The sequence below is a fragment of the Bombina bombina genome, chromosome 7, assembly GCF_027579735.1.
Source record: "Bombina bombina isolate aBomBom1 chromosome 7, aBomBom1.pri, whole genome shotgun sequence".
NCBI lineage: Eukaryota > Metazoa > Chordata > Amphibia > Anura > Bombinatoridae > Bombina > Bombina bombina.
The window spans coordinates 449,092,803-449,106,421 of NC_069505.1; the positions used below are offsets into that span (position 1 = coordinate 449,092,803).

The 13,619-nt window shown below is 39.6% G+C and overlaps 1 protein-coding gene across 3 annotated transcripts in view; it reads right to left on the bottom strand.

Annotated features, from left to right (window-relative positions):
- LOC128666682 (gastrula zinc finger protein XlCGF17.1) overlaps positions 1–1,762 on the bottom strand; it is a 53,105-nt gene extending 51,343 nt beyond the window's left edge. For 2 of the 3 annotated variants that reach the window (XM_053721409.1, XM_053721408.1), the window contains exon 1: positions 1,650–1,762. The gene's annotated coding sequence lies outside the window, so the exon portion shown is untranslated. The remainder of the gene's footprint in view (positions 1–1,649) is intronic. The other variant, XM_053721411.1, reaches the window with a different exon arrangement.
- Positions 1,763–13,619: the final 11,857 nt, after the last annotated feature.

The following is a 13,619-nucleotide window of genomic DNA, read 5'->3' on the forward strand; positions in this document are numbered from 1 at the left end:
GTTCATTCTGTCCCAATAGGGTTGCCACCTCCAGGTTTCAAATCATGTGTCTGGGTTTCAGCCCACCTGAAACCCAGACACATTATTCAAAATGACTGGACTGTGACTTTCCAGCATAGTTGGATACTGGTACTTTGTTACATACAGCCCTGCTTAGCTTAACGTTCATGTCCTTCAAAGTTTACATTTAGTAATACAGTGAGCAGCATAGTTTTTTTTTAATTTTGTAGTACTACTTGGTTTATTTTTCTAAGAATTTAACTCCCCCACGACCCCTGGTGACATTGCCGGTAATACACCTTTAGGGGAATCATATGGGTATGACTAGGAAGTACAGACATTATGGTAGACCTGCATTATGGTATAGAGTAGCCTCTTAAACAGCTTTAGCAGGTACTTACGTGTTTCTTTTTTACTTTCATTCAATGTTGTATTTATGCCTTATCAGTATTTGGCTCTGTTCCTTAATTAGACACATAAAACACATATTACACTGCAGATATTAAATTGTGAAATTGATAATTATGAAAGTGATAATTATGCTTGATGTTTGGCATTATTTAGAATCTGAGATTTAGATTAATGATTTATTTGCCATGACAACGTAATGGTGCCTTTTTCACTAGGGGGTGGTGTTATGGTCTATTTAAACTGTGTGATTTACTTGTTTGACTGAGGAAGGGTAGAGTATCCACGAAACATTACACACATAAAAGCTACTACAGGTAGCCCTCAGTTTACGCCGGGGTTAGGTTCCAGAAGGAATGGTTGTAAATCGAAACCGTTGTAAATTGAAACCCAGTTTATAATGTAAGTCAATGGGAAGTGAGGAAGTTAGGTTCCAGGCCCCTCTCAAAATTGGCATAAGTAACACCTAATACATTATTTTTAAAGCTTTGAAATAAAGACTTTAAATACTAAACAGCATGTATAAACCTAATAAAATAATCACACAACACAGAATATATAATTAAACTAAGTTAAATGAACAAAAACATATGCTAAACAGCATTATAAACCTAATAAAATAATCACACAACACAGACTTCACTTGCATTTTTCTGCAAACAGTTCTTTCTATGCATTCCAATCTGGACTGATTTATAGACAGGAAGATCTTGTTCCTTTGAAATCTGCTCAATATCTCAGGTCTGGTTAAACTGATTAATTTCAGCTTGCTTGGCTTTGCTGCAACACAAGCGGACAGCTCCACCTACTGGCTATTTTAATAAATGCACTGCTTCTCAATGCTTTTCAATAGCAGTCATATGACTGGAAAAAAAGGTTGTTATTCTGAAACGGTGTAAATTGAACCGTTGTAAACCGAGGGCCACCTGTACTTTAAAAGGACCGGTAATTGCCACGCCCCCTTGACCACGCTCCTGACCACACCCCCACTGGCACCGCACCAGGTGGTCCCAGTTTCACCTCTAAAAATTATGTTATGCCTATATATATATATATATATATATATATATATATATATATATATATATATATATATATATATATATATACACACATTACACAGTTACACACATTACACACTATAAATATATATACATTACACAGTTACACACATATATATACATTACACAGTTACAAACACACTATATATATTACACAGTCACACACACTGATTTACTGACCTGGTTAGTTACACAGCTAGACAGAGAGCAGAAGCTACCCGGAATCAGGTGTAGAACGCAGGACTGTACTTTGACCCCAGCATGTCTGACTAGTACGGTAGCAGCTAGATCCCATCCTGCTAAAAGACCTGTGATGTCATAGTCATCAGACTGCAGTGGTCACGTGATACACACAGGCCCAGGAAAAAGCTGCAAATTCAGTAGCTCTTGTGTTCCTGTGTGTATAGTGCGGTAAGTACTGGGTGCACAGGCTGTGTGTGATGTGTCATGTGTGTAACTTACTGTGTGTATAGTGCTGTAAGTACAGGGTGCACAGGCTGTGTGTGATGTGTCATGTGTGTAATAATATGTGTAACTTACTGTGTGTATAGTGCTGTAAGTACAGGGTGCACAGAATGTGTGTGATGTGTCATGTGTGTAATAATATGTGTAACTTACTGTGTGTATAGTGCTGTATGTACAGGGTGCACAGACTGTGTGTGATGTGTCATGTGTGTAATAATATGTGTAACTTACTGTGTGTATAGTGCTCTAAGTACAGGGTGAACAGACTGTGTTAGGTGTCATGTGTGTAATAATATGTGTAACTTACTGTGTGTATAGTGCTGTAAGTACAGGGTGCACAGACTGTGTGTCATGTGTGTAATAATATGTGTTACTTACTGTGTGTATCGTGCTGTAAGTACAGGGTGCACAGACTGTGTTAGGTGTCATGTGTGTAATAATATGTGTAACTTACTGTGTGTATAGTGCTGTAAGTACAGGGTGCACAGACTGTGTGTCATGTGTGTAATAATATGTGTTACTTACTGTGTGTATCGTGCTGTAAGTACAGGGTGCACAGACTGTGTTAGGTGTCATGTGTGTAATAATATGTGTAACTTACTGTGTGTATAGTGCTGTAAGTACAGGGTGCACAGACTGTGTGTCATGTGTGTAATAATATGTGTTACTTACTGTGTGTATCGTGCTGTAAGTACATGGTGCACAGGCTGTGTGTGATGTGTTATGTGTGTAATAATATGTGTAACTTACTGTGTGTATAGTGCTGTAAGTACAGGGTGCACAGACTGTGTGTGATGTGTCATGTGTGTAATAATATGTGTAACTTACTGTGTGTATAGTGCTGTAAGTACAGGGTGCACAGACTGTGTGTGATGTGTCATGTGTGTAATAATATGTGTAACTTACTGTGTGTATAGTGCTGTAAGTACAGGGTGCACAGACTGTGTGTGATGTGTCATGTGTGTAATAATATGTGTAACTTACTGTGTGTATAGTGCTGTAAGTACAGGGTGCACAGACTGTGTGTGATGTGTCATGTGTGTAATAATATGTGTAACTTAATGTGTGTATAGTGCTGTAAGTACAGGGTGCACAGACTGTGTGTGATGTGTCATGCGTAACTTACTGTGTGTATAGTGCTGTAAGTACATGGTGCACAGACTGTGTGTAATAATATGTGTAACTTACTGTGTGTATAGTGCTGTAAGTACAGGGTGCACAGACTGTGTGTGATGTGTCATGTGCGTAATAATATGTGTAACTTACTGTGTGTATAGTGCTGTAAGTACAGGGTGCACAGACTGTGTGTGATGTGTCATGTGTGTAATAATATGTGTAACTTACTGTGTGTATAGTGCTGTAAGTACAGGGTGCACAGACTGTGTGTGATGTGTCATGTGTGTAATAATATGTGTTACTTACTGTGTGTATCGTGCTGTAAGTACATGGTGCACAGGCTGTGTGTGATGTGTTATGTGTGTAATAATATGTGTAACTTACTGTGTGTATAGTGCTGTAAGTACAGGGTGCACAGACTGTGTGTGATGTGTCATGTGTGTAATAATATGTGTAACTTACTGTGTGTATAGTGCTGTAAGTACAGGGTGCACAGACTGTGTGTGATGTGTCATGTGTGTAATAATATGTGTAACTTAATGTGTGTATAGTGCTGTAAGTACAGGGTGCACAGACTGTGTGTGATGTGTCGTGCGTAACTTACTGTGTGTATAGTGCTGTAAGTACATGGTGCACAGACTGTGTGTAATAATATGTGTAACTTACTGTGTGTATAGTGCTGTAAGTACATGGTGCACAGACTGTGTGTAATAATATGTGTAACTTACTGTGTGTATAGTGCTGTAAGTACATGGTGCACAGACTGTGTGTAATAATATGTGTAACTTACTGTGTGTATAGTGCTGTAAGTACATGGTGCACAGACTGTGTGTAATAATATGTGTAACTTACTGTGTGTATCGTGCTGTAAGTACAGGGTGCGCAGACTGTGTGATGTGTCATGTGTGTAATAATATGTGTAACTTACTGTGTGTATAGTGCTGTAAGTACAGGGTGCACAGACTATGTGTGATGCGTCATGTGTTTAATAATATGTGTAACTTTGTGTATAGTGCTGTAAGTACAGGCTGTGTGTGATGTGTCGTGTGTAATAATATGTGTAACTTACTGTGTGTATAGTGCTGTAAGTACAGGGTGCACAGGCTGTGTGTGATGTGTCAAGTGTGTAATAATATGTGCAACTTACTGTGTGTATAGTGCTGTAAGTGCAGGGGGCACAGACTGTGTGTGATGTGTCATGTGTGTAATAATATGTGTAACTTACTGTGTGTATAGTGCTGTAAGTACAGGGTGCACAGACGATGTGTCATGTGTGTAATAATATGTGTAACTTACTGTGTGTATAGTGCTGTAAGTACAGGGTGCACAGACTGTGTGTCATGTGTGTAATAATATGTGTAACTTACTGTGTGTATAGTGCTGTAAGTACAGGGTGCACAGGCTGTGTGTGATGTGTCATGTGTGTAATAATATATGTAACTTACTGTATGTATAGTGTTGTAAGTACAGGGTGCACAGGCTGTGTGTGATGTGTCATGTGTGTAATAATATTGTATAGTGCTGTAAGTACAGGGTGCACAGGCTGTGTGTGATGTGTCGTGCGTAACTTACTGTGTGTATAGTGCTGTAAGTGCACGGTGCACAGACTGTGTGTAATAATATGTGTAACTTACTGTTTGTATAGTGCTGTAAGTACAGGGTGCACAGACTGTGTGTGATGTGTCATGTGTGTAACTTACTGTGTGTATAGTGCTGTAAGTACAGGGTGCACAGACTGTGTGTGATGTGTCGTGTGTAATAATATGTGTAACTTACTGTGTGTATAGTGCTGTAAGTACAGGGTGCACAGGCTGTGTGTGATGTGTCAAGTGTGTAATAATATGTGTAACTTACTGTGTGTATAGTGCTGTAAGTACATGGTGCACAGACTGTGTGTAATAATATGTGTAACTTACTGTGTGTATAGTGCTGTAAGTACATGGTGCACAGACTGTGTGTAATAATATGTGTAACTTACTGTGTGTATAGTGCTGTAAGTACAGGGTGCACAGACTGTGTGACGTGTCATGTGTGTAATAATATGTGTAACTTACTGTATGTATAGTGCTGTAAGTACAGGGTGCACAGACTGTGTGTGATGTGTCATGTGTGTAACTTACTGTGTGTATAGTGCTGTAAGTACAGGGTGCACAGACTGTGTGTGATGTGTCATGTGTGTAATAATATGTGTAACTTACTGTGTGTATAGTGCTGTAAGTACAGAGTGCACAGACTGTGTGTGATGTGTCATGTGCGTAACTTACTGTGTGTATCGTGCTGTAAGTACAGGGTGCGCAGACTGTGTGATGTGTCATGTGTGTAATAATATGTGTAACTTACTGTGTGTATAGTGCTGTAAGTACAGAGTGCACAGACTGTGTGTGATGTGTCATGTGCGTAACTTACTGTGTGTATCGTGCTGTAAGTATAGGGTGCGCAGACTGTGTGATGTGTCATGTGTGTAATAATATGTGTAACTTACTGTGTGTATCGTGCTGTAAGTACAGGGTGCCCAGACTGTGTGTGATGTGTCAAGTGTGTAATAATATGTGTAACTTACTGTGTGTATAGTGCTGTAAGTACAGGGTGCACAGACTGTGTGTGATGTGTCGTGCGTAACTTACTGTGTGTGTAGTGCTGTAAGTACAGGGTGCGCAGACTGTGTGTGATGTGTCAAGTGTGTAATAATATGTGTAACTTACTGTGTGTATAGTGCTGTAAGTACAGGGGGCACAGACTGTGTGTGATGTGTCATGTGTGTAATAATATGTGTAACTTACTGTGTGTATAGTGCTGTAAGTATAGGGTGCACAGACTGTGTGTGATGTGTCGTGCGTAACTTACTGTGTGTATAGTGCTGTAAGTACAGGGTGCGCAGACTATGTGTGATGTGTCATGTGTGTAATAATATGTGTAACTTACTGTGTGTATAGTGCTGTAAGTACAGGGTGCACAGGCTGTGTGCGATGTGTCGTGCGTAACTTACTGTGTGTGTAGTGCTGTAAGTACAGGGTGCGCAGACTGTGTGTGATGTGTCAAGTGTGTAATAATATGTGTAACTTACTGTGTGTATAGTGCTGTAAGTACAGGGTGCACAGACTATGTGTGATGTGTCATGTGTGTAATAATATGTGTAACTTACTGTGTGTATAGTGCTGTAAGTACAGGGTGCACAGACTGTGTGTGATGTGTCATGTGTGTAATAATATGTGTAACTTACTGTGTGTATAGTGCTGTAAGTACAGGGTGCACAGACTGTGTGTGATGTGTCATGTGCGTAATAATATGTGTAACTTACTGTGTGTATAGTGCTGTAAGTACAGGGTGCACAGACTGTGTGTGATGTGTCATGTGTGTAATAATATGTGTAACTTACTGTGTGTATAGTGCTGTAAGTACAGGGTGCACAGACTGTGTGTGATGTGTCATGTGTGTAATAATATGTGTTACTTACTGTGTGTATCGTGCTGTAAGTACATGGTGCACAGGCTGTGTGTGATGTGTTATGTGTGTAATAATATGTGTAACTTACTGTGTGTATAGTGCTGTAAGTACAGGGTGCACAGACTGTGTGTGATGTGTCATGTGTGTAATAATATGTGTAACTTACTGTGTGTATAGTGCTGTAAGTACAGGGTGCACAGACTGTGTGTGATGTGTCATGTGTGTAATAATATGTGTAACTTAATGTGTGTATAGTGCTGTAAGTACAGGGTGCACAGACTGTGTGTGATGTGTCGTGCGTAACTTACTGTGTGTATAGTGCTGTAAGTACATGGTGCACAGACTGTGTGTAATAATATGTGTAACTTACTGTGTGTATAGTGCTGTAAGTACATGGTGCACAGACTGTGTGTAATAATATGTGTAACTTACTGTGTGTATAGTGCTGTAAGTACATGGTGCACAGACTGTGTAATAATATGTGTAACTTACTGTGTGTATAGTGCTGTAAGTACATGGTGCACAGACTGTGTGTAATAATATGTGTAACTTACTGTGTGTATCGTGCTGTAAGTACAGGGTGCGCAGACTGTGTGATGTGTCATGTGTGTAATAATATGTGTAACTTACTGTGTGTATAGTGCTGTAAGTACAGGGTGCACAGACTATGTGTGATGCGTCATGTGTTTAATAATATGTGTAACTTTGTGTATAGTGCTGTAAGTACAGGCTGTGTGTGATGTGTCGTGTGTAATAATATGTGTAACTTACTGTGTGTATAGTGCTGTAAGTACAGGGTGCACAGGCTGTGTGTGATGTGTCAAGTGTGTAATAATATGTGCAACTTACTGTGTGTATAGTGCTGTAAGTGCAGGGGGCACAGACTGTGTGTGATGTGTCATGTGTGTAATAATATGTGTAACTTACTGTGTGTATAGTGCTGTAAGTACAGGGTGCACAGACGATGTGTCATGTGTGTAATAATATGTGTAACTTACTGTGTGTATAGTGCTGTAAGTACAGGGTGCACAGACTGTGTGTCATGTGTGTAATAATATGTGTAACTTACTGTGTGTATAGTGCTGTAAGTACAGGGTGCACAGACGATGTGTCATGTGTGTAATAATATGTGTAACTTACTGTGTGTATAGTGCTGTAAGTACAGGGTGCACAGACTGTGTGTCATGTGTGTAATAATATGTGTAACTTACTGTGTGTATAGTGCTGTAAGTACAGGGTGCACAGACTGTGTGTGATGTGTCATGTGTGTAATAATATGTGTAACTTACTGTGTGTATAGTGCTGTAAGTACAGGGTGCACAGGCTGTGTGTGATGTGTCATGTGTGTAATAATATATGTAACTTACTGTATGTATAGTGTTGTAAGTACAGGGTGCACAGACTGTTTGTGATGTGTCGTGTGTAATAATATGTGTAACTTACTGTGTGTATAGTGCTGTAAGTACAGGGTGCACAGGCTGTATGTGATGTGTCGTGTGTAATAATATGTGTAACTTACTGTGTGTATAGTGCTGTAAGTACAGGGTGCACAGACTATGTGTGATGTGTCATGTGTGTAATAATATGTGTAACTTACTGTGTGTATAGTGCTGTAAGTACAGGGTGCACAGACTCTGTGTGATGTGTCATGTGTGTAATAATATGTGTAACTTACTGTGTGTATAGTGCTGTATGTACAGGGTGCACAGACTGTGTGTGATGTGTCATGTGTGTAATAATATGTGTAACTTAATGTGTGTATAGTGCTGTAAGTACAGCGTGATGTGTCAAGTGTGTGTAATACTATGTGTAACTTACTGTGTGTATAGTGCTGTAAGTACAGGGTGCACAGGCTGTGTGTGATGTGTCATGTGTGTAATAATATATATAACTTACTGTATGTATAGTGTTGTAAGTACAGGGTGCACAGACTGTTTGTGATGTGTCATGTGTGTAATAATATGTGTAACTTTCTGTGTGTATAGTGCTGTAAGTACAGGGTGCACAGACTGTGTATGATGTGTCGTGTGTAATAATATGTGTAACTTACTGTGTGTATAGTGCTGTAAGTACAGGGTGTACAGACTGTGTGTGATGTGTCATGTGTGTAATAATATGTGTAACTTACTGTGTGTATAGTGCTGTAAGTGCAGGGTGCACACTACACAGGCTGTGTGTGATGTGTCATGTGTATAATAATGTGTAACTTACTGTGTGTATCGTTCTGTAAGTACAGGGTGCACAGACTGTGTGTGATGTGTCATGTGTGTAATAATATGTGTAACTTACTGTGTGTATAGTGCTGTAAGTACATGGTGCACAGGCTGTGTGTGATGTGTCATGTGTGTAACTTACTGTGTGTATAGTGCTGTAAGTACAGGTTGCACACTGCACAGGCTGTGTGTGATGTGTCATGTGTATAATAATGTGTAACTTACTGTGTGTATCGTTCTGTAAGTACAGGGTGCACAGACTGTGTGTGATATGTCATGTGTGTAATAATATGTGTAACTTACTGTGTGTATAGTGCTGTAAGTACAGGGTGCACAGGCTGTGTGTGATGTGTCATGTGTAATAATATATGTATCTTACTGTGTGTATAGTGCTGTATGTACAGGGTGCACAGACTATGTGTGATGTGTCATGTGTGTAATAATATGTGTATAACTTACTGTGTGTATAGTGCTGTAAGTACAGGGTGCACAGGCTGTGTGTGATGTGTCATGTGCGTAACTTACTGTGTGTATAGTGCTGTAAGTACAAGGTGCACATTCTGTGTGTGATGTGTTATGTGTGTAATAATATGTGTAACTTACTGTGTGTATAGTGATGTAAGTACATGGTGCACAGACTGTGTGTGATGTGTCATGTGTGTAATTATATGTGTAACTTACTGTGTGTATAGTGCTGTAAGTACAGGGTGCACAGACTCTGCGATGTGTCGTGTGTAATAATATGTGTAACTTACTGTGTGTATAGTGCTGCAAGTACAGGGTGCACAGGCTGTGTGTGATGTGTCATGTGTGTAATAATATGTGTAACTTACTGTGTGTATAGTGCTGTAAGTTCAGGGTGTACAGACTGTATGTGATGTGTCATGTGTGTAATAATATGTGTAACTTATTGTGTGTATAGTTCTGTAAGTTCAGGGTGTACAGACTGTGTGTGATGTGTCATGTGTGTAATAATATATGTAACTTACTGTGTATATAGTGCTGTAAGTACAGGGTGTACAGACTGTGTGTGATGTGTCATGTGTGTAATAATATGTGTAACTTACCGTGTATATAGTGCTGTAAGTACAGGGTGCACAGGCTGTGTGATATGTCATGTGTGTAATAATATGTGTAAGTTACTGTGTATATAGTGCTGTATGTACAGGGTGTACAGACTGTGTGTGATGTGTCATGTGTGTAATAATATGTGTAACTTACTGTGTGTATAGTGCTGTAAGTACAAGGTGCACAGGCTGTGTGTGATGTGTTATGTGTGTAATAATATGTGTAACTTACTGTGTGTTTAGTGATGTAAGTACAGGGTGCACAGACTCTGTGCGATGTGTCGTGTGTAATAATATGTGTAACTTACTGTGTGTATAGTGCTGTAAGTACAGGGTGTACAGACTGTGTGTGATGTGTCATGTGTGTAATAATATGTGTAACTTACTGTGTGTATAGTGCTGTAAGTACAGGGTGCACAGACTCTGTGTCATGTGTAACTTACTGTATATATAGTGCTGTATGTTCAGGGTGTACAGACTGTGTGTGATGTGTTATGTATGTAATAATATGTGTAACTTAATGTGTGTATAGTGCTGTAAGTACAGGGAGCACAGACTGTGTGTGATGTGTCATGTGTGTAATAATATGTGTAACTTAATGTGTGTATAGTGCTGTAAGTGCAGGGTGCACAGGCTGTGTGTGATGTGTTATATGTGTAACTTACTGTGTGTATAGTGCTGTAAGTACAGGGTGCACAGACTGTGTGTGATGTGTCATGTGTGTAATAATATGTGTAACTTACTGTGTGTATAGTGCTGTAAGTACAGGGTGCACAGGCTGTGTGCGATGTGTCGTGTGTAATAATATGTGTAACTTACTGTGTGTATAGTGCTGCAAGTACAGGGTGCAAAGGCTGTGTGTGATGTGTAATAATATGTGTAACTTACTGTGTGTATAGTGCTGTAAGTACAGGGTGCACAGACTGTGTGTGATGTGTCATGTGTGTAATAATATGTGTTACTTACTGTGTGTATAGTGCTGTAAGTACAGGGTGCACAGGCTGTGTGTGATGTGTCATGTATGTAATAATATGTGTAACTTACTGTGTGTATAGTGCTGTAAGTACAGGGTGCACAGACTGTGTGTGATGTGTCATGTGTGTAATAATATGTGTAACTTACTGTGTGTATAGTGCTGTAAGTACAGAGTGCACAGACTGTGTGTGATGTGTAATAATATGTGTAACTTACTGTGTGTATCGTGCTGTATATACACGGTGCACAGGCTGTGTGTGATGTGTCATGTGTGTAATAATATGTGTAACTTACTGTGTGTATAGTGCTGTAAGTACAGGGTGCACAGGCTGTGTGTGATGTGTCATGTGTGTAATAATATGTGTAACTTACTGTGTGTATAGTGCTGTAAGTACAGGGTGCACAGGCTGTGTGTTATGTGTCATGTGTGTAATAATATGTGTAACTTACTGTGTATATAGTGCTGTAAGTACAGGGTGTACATACTGTGTGTGATTTCATGTGTGTAATAATATGTGTAACTTATCGTGTATATAGTGCTGTAAGTACACGGTGCACAGGCTGTGTGTGATGTGTCATGTGTGTAATAATATGTTTAAGTTACCGTGTATATAGTGCTGTATGTACAGGGTGTACAGATTGTGTGTAATAATATGTGTAACTTACTGTGTGTATTGTGCTGTAAGTACAGGGTGCACAGGCTGTGTGTGATGTGTCATGTGTGTAATAATATGTGTAACTTACTGTGTGTATTGTGCTGTAAGAACAGGGTGCACAGGCTGTGTGTGATGTGTCATGTGTGTAACTTACTGTGGGTATAGTGCTGTAAAGTACAGGGTGCACAGCTGTGTGTGATGTGTCATGTGTGTAATAATATGTGTAACTTACTGTGTGTATAGTGCTGTAAGTACAGGGTGCACAGACTGTGTGTTATGTGTCATGTGTGTAATAATATGTGTAACTTACTGTGTGTATAGTGCTGTAAGTACAGGGTGCACAGACTGTGTGTGATGTGTCATGTGTGTAATAATATGTGTAACTTACTGTGTGTATTGTGCTGTAAGTACAAGGTGTACAGACTGTGTGTAATGTGTCATGTGTGTAATAATATGTGTAACTTACTGTGTGTATAGTGCTATAAGTACAGGGTGCACAGGCTGTGTGTGATGTGTCATGTGTGTAACTTACTGTGTGTATAGTGCTGTAAGTACAGGGTGCACACTGCACAGGCTGTGTGTGATGTGTCATGTGTATAATAATGTGTAACTTTCTGTGTGTATCGTTCTGTAAGTACAGGGTGCACAGACTGTGTGTGATGTGTCATGTGTGTAATAATATGTATAACTTACTGTGTGTATAGTGCTGTAAGTACAGGGTGCACCGGCTGTGTGTTATGTGTCGTGTGTAATAATATATGTATCTTACTGTGTGTATAGTGCTGTAAGTACAGGGTGCACAGGCTGTGTGTGATGTGTCGTGTGTAATAATATATGTATCTTACTGTGTGTATAGTGCTGTAAGTACAAGGTGCACAGGCTGTGTGTGATGTGTCGTGTGTAACTTACTGTGTGTATAGTGCTGTAAGTACAGGGTGCACAGGCTGTGTGTGATGTGTCATGTGTTTAATAATATGTGTAACTTACTGTGTGTATAGTGCTGTAAGTACAGGGTGCACAGACTGTGTGATGTGTAATAATATGTGTAACTTACTGTGTGTATAGTGCTGTAAGTACAGGGTGCACAGGATGTGTGTGATGTGTCATGTGTGTAATAATATATGTAACTTACTGTGTGTATAGTGCTGTAAGTACAGAGTGTACAGACTGTGTGTGATGTGTCATGTGTGTAATAATATGTGTAACTTACTGTGTGTATAGTGCAGTAAGTACAGGGTGCACAGGCTGTGTGTGATGTGTCATGTGTGTAATTATATGTGTAACTTACTGTGTGTATAGTGCTGTAAGTACAGGGTGCACAGACTCTGCGATGTGTCGTGTGTAATAATATGTGTAACTTACTGTGTGTATAGTGCTGCAAGTACAGGGTGCACAGGCTGTGTGTGATGTGTCATGTGTGTAATAATATGTGTAACTTACTGTGTGTATAGTGCTGTAAGTTCAGGGTGTACAGACTGTATGTGATGTGTCATGTGTGTAATAATATGTGTAACTTATTGTGTGTATAGTTCTGTAAGTTCAGGGTGTACAGACTGTGTGTGATGTGTCATGTGTGTAATAATATGTGTAACTTACCGTGTATATAGTGCTGTAAGTACAGGGTGCACAGGCTGTGTGATATGTCATGTGTGTAATAATATGTGTAACTTACTGTGTGTATAGTGCTGTAAGTACAGGGTGCACAGACTCTGTGCGATGTGTCGTGTGTAATAATATGTGTAACTTACTGTGTGTATAGTGCTGTAAGTACAGGGTGTACAGACTGTGTGTGATGTGTCATGTGTGTAATAATATGTGTAACTTACTGTGTGTATAGTGCTGTAAGTACAGGGTGCACAGACTCTGTGTGATGTGTCATGTGTAACTTACTGTATATATAGTGCTGTATGTTCAGGGTGTACAGACTGTGTGTGATGTGTTATGTATGTAATAATATGTGTAACTTAATGTGTGTATAGTGCTGTAAGTACAGGGAGCACAGACTGTGTGTGATGTGTCATGTGTGTAATAATATGTGTAACTTAATGTGTGTATAGTGCTGTAAGTGCAGGGTGCACAGGCTGTGTGTGATGTGTTATATGTGTAACTTACTGTGTGTATAGTGCTGTAAGTACAGGGTGCACAGACTGTGTGTGATGTGTCATGTGTGTAATAATATGTGTAACTTACTGTGTGTATAGTGCTGTAAGTACA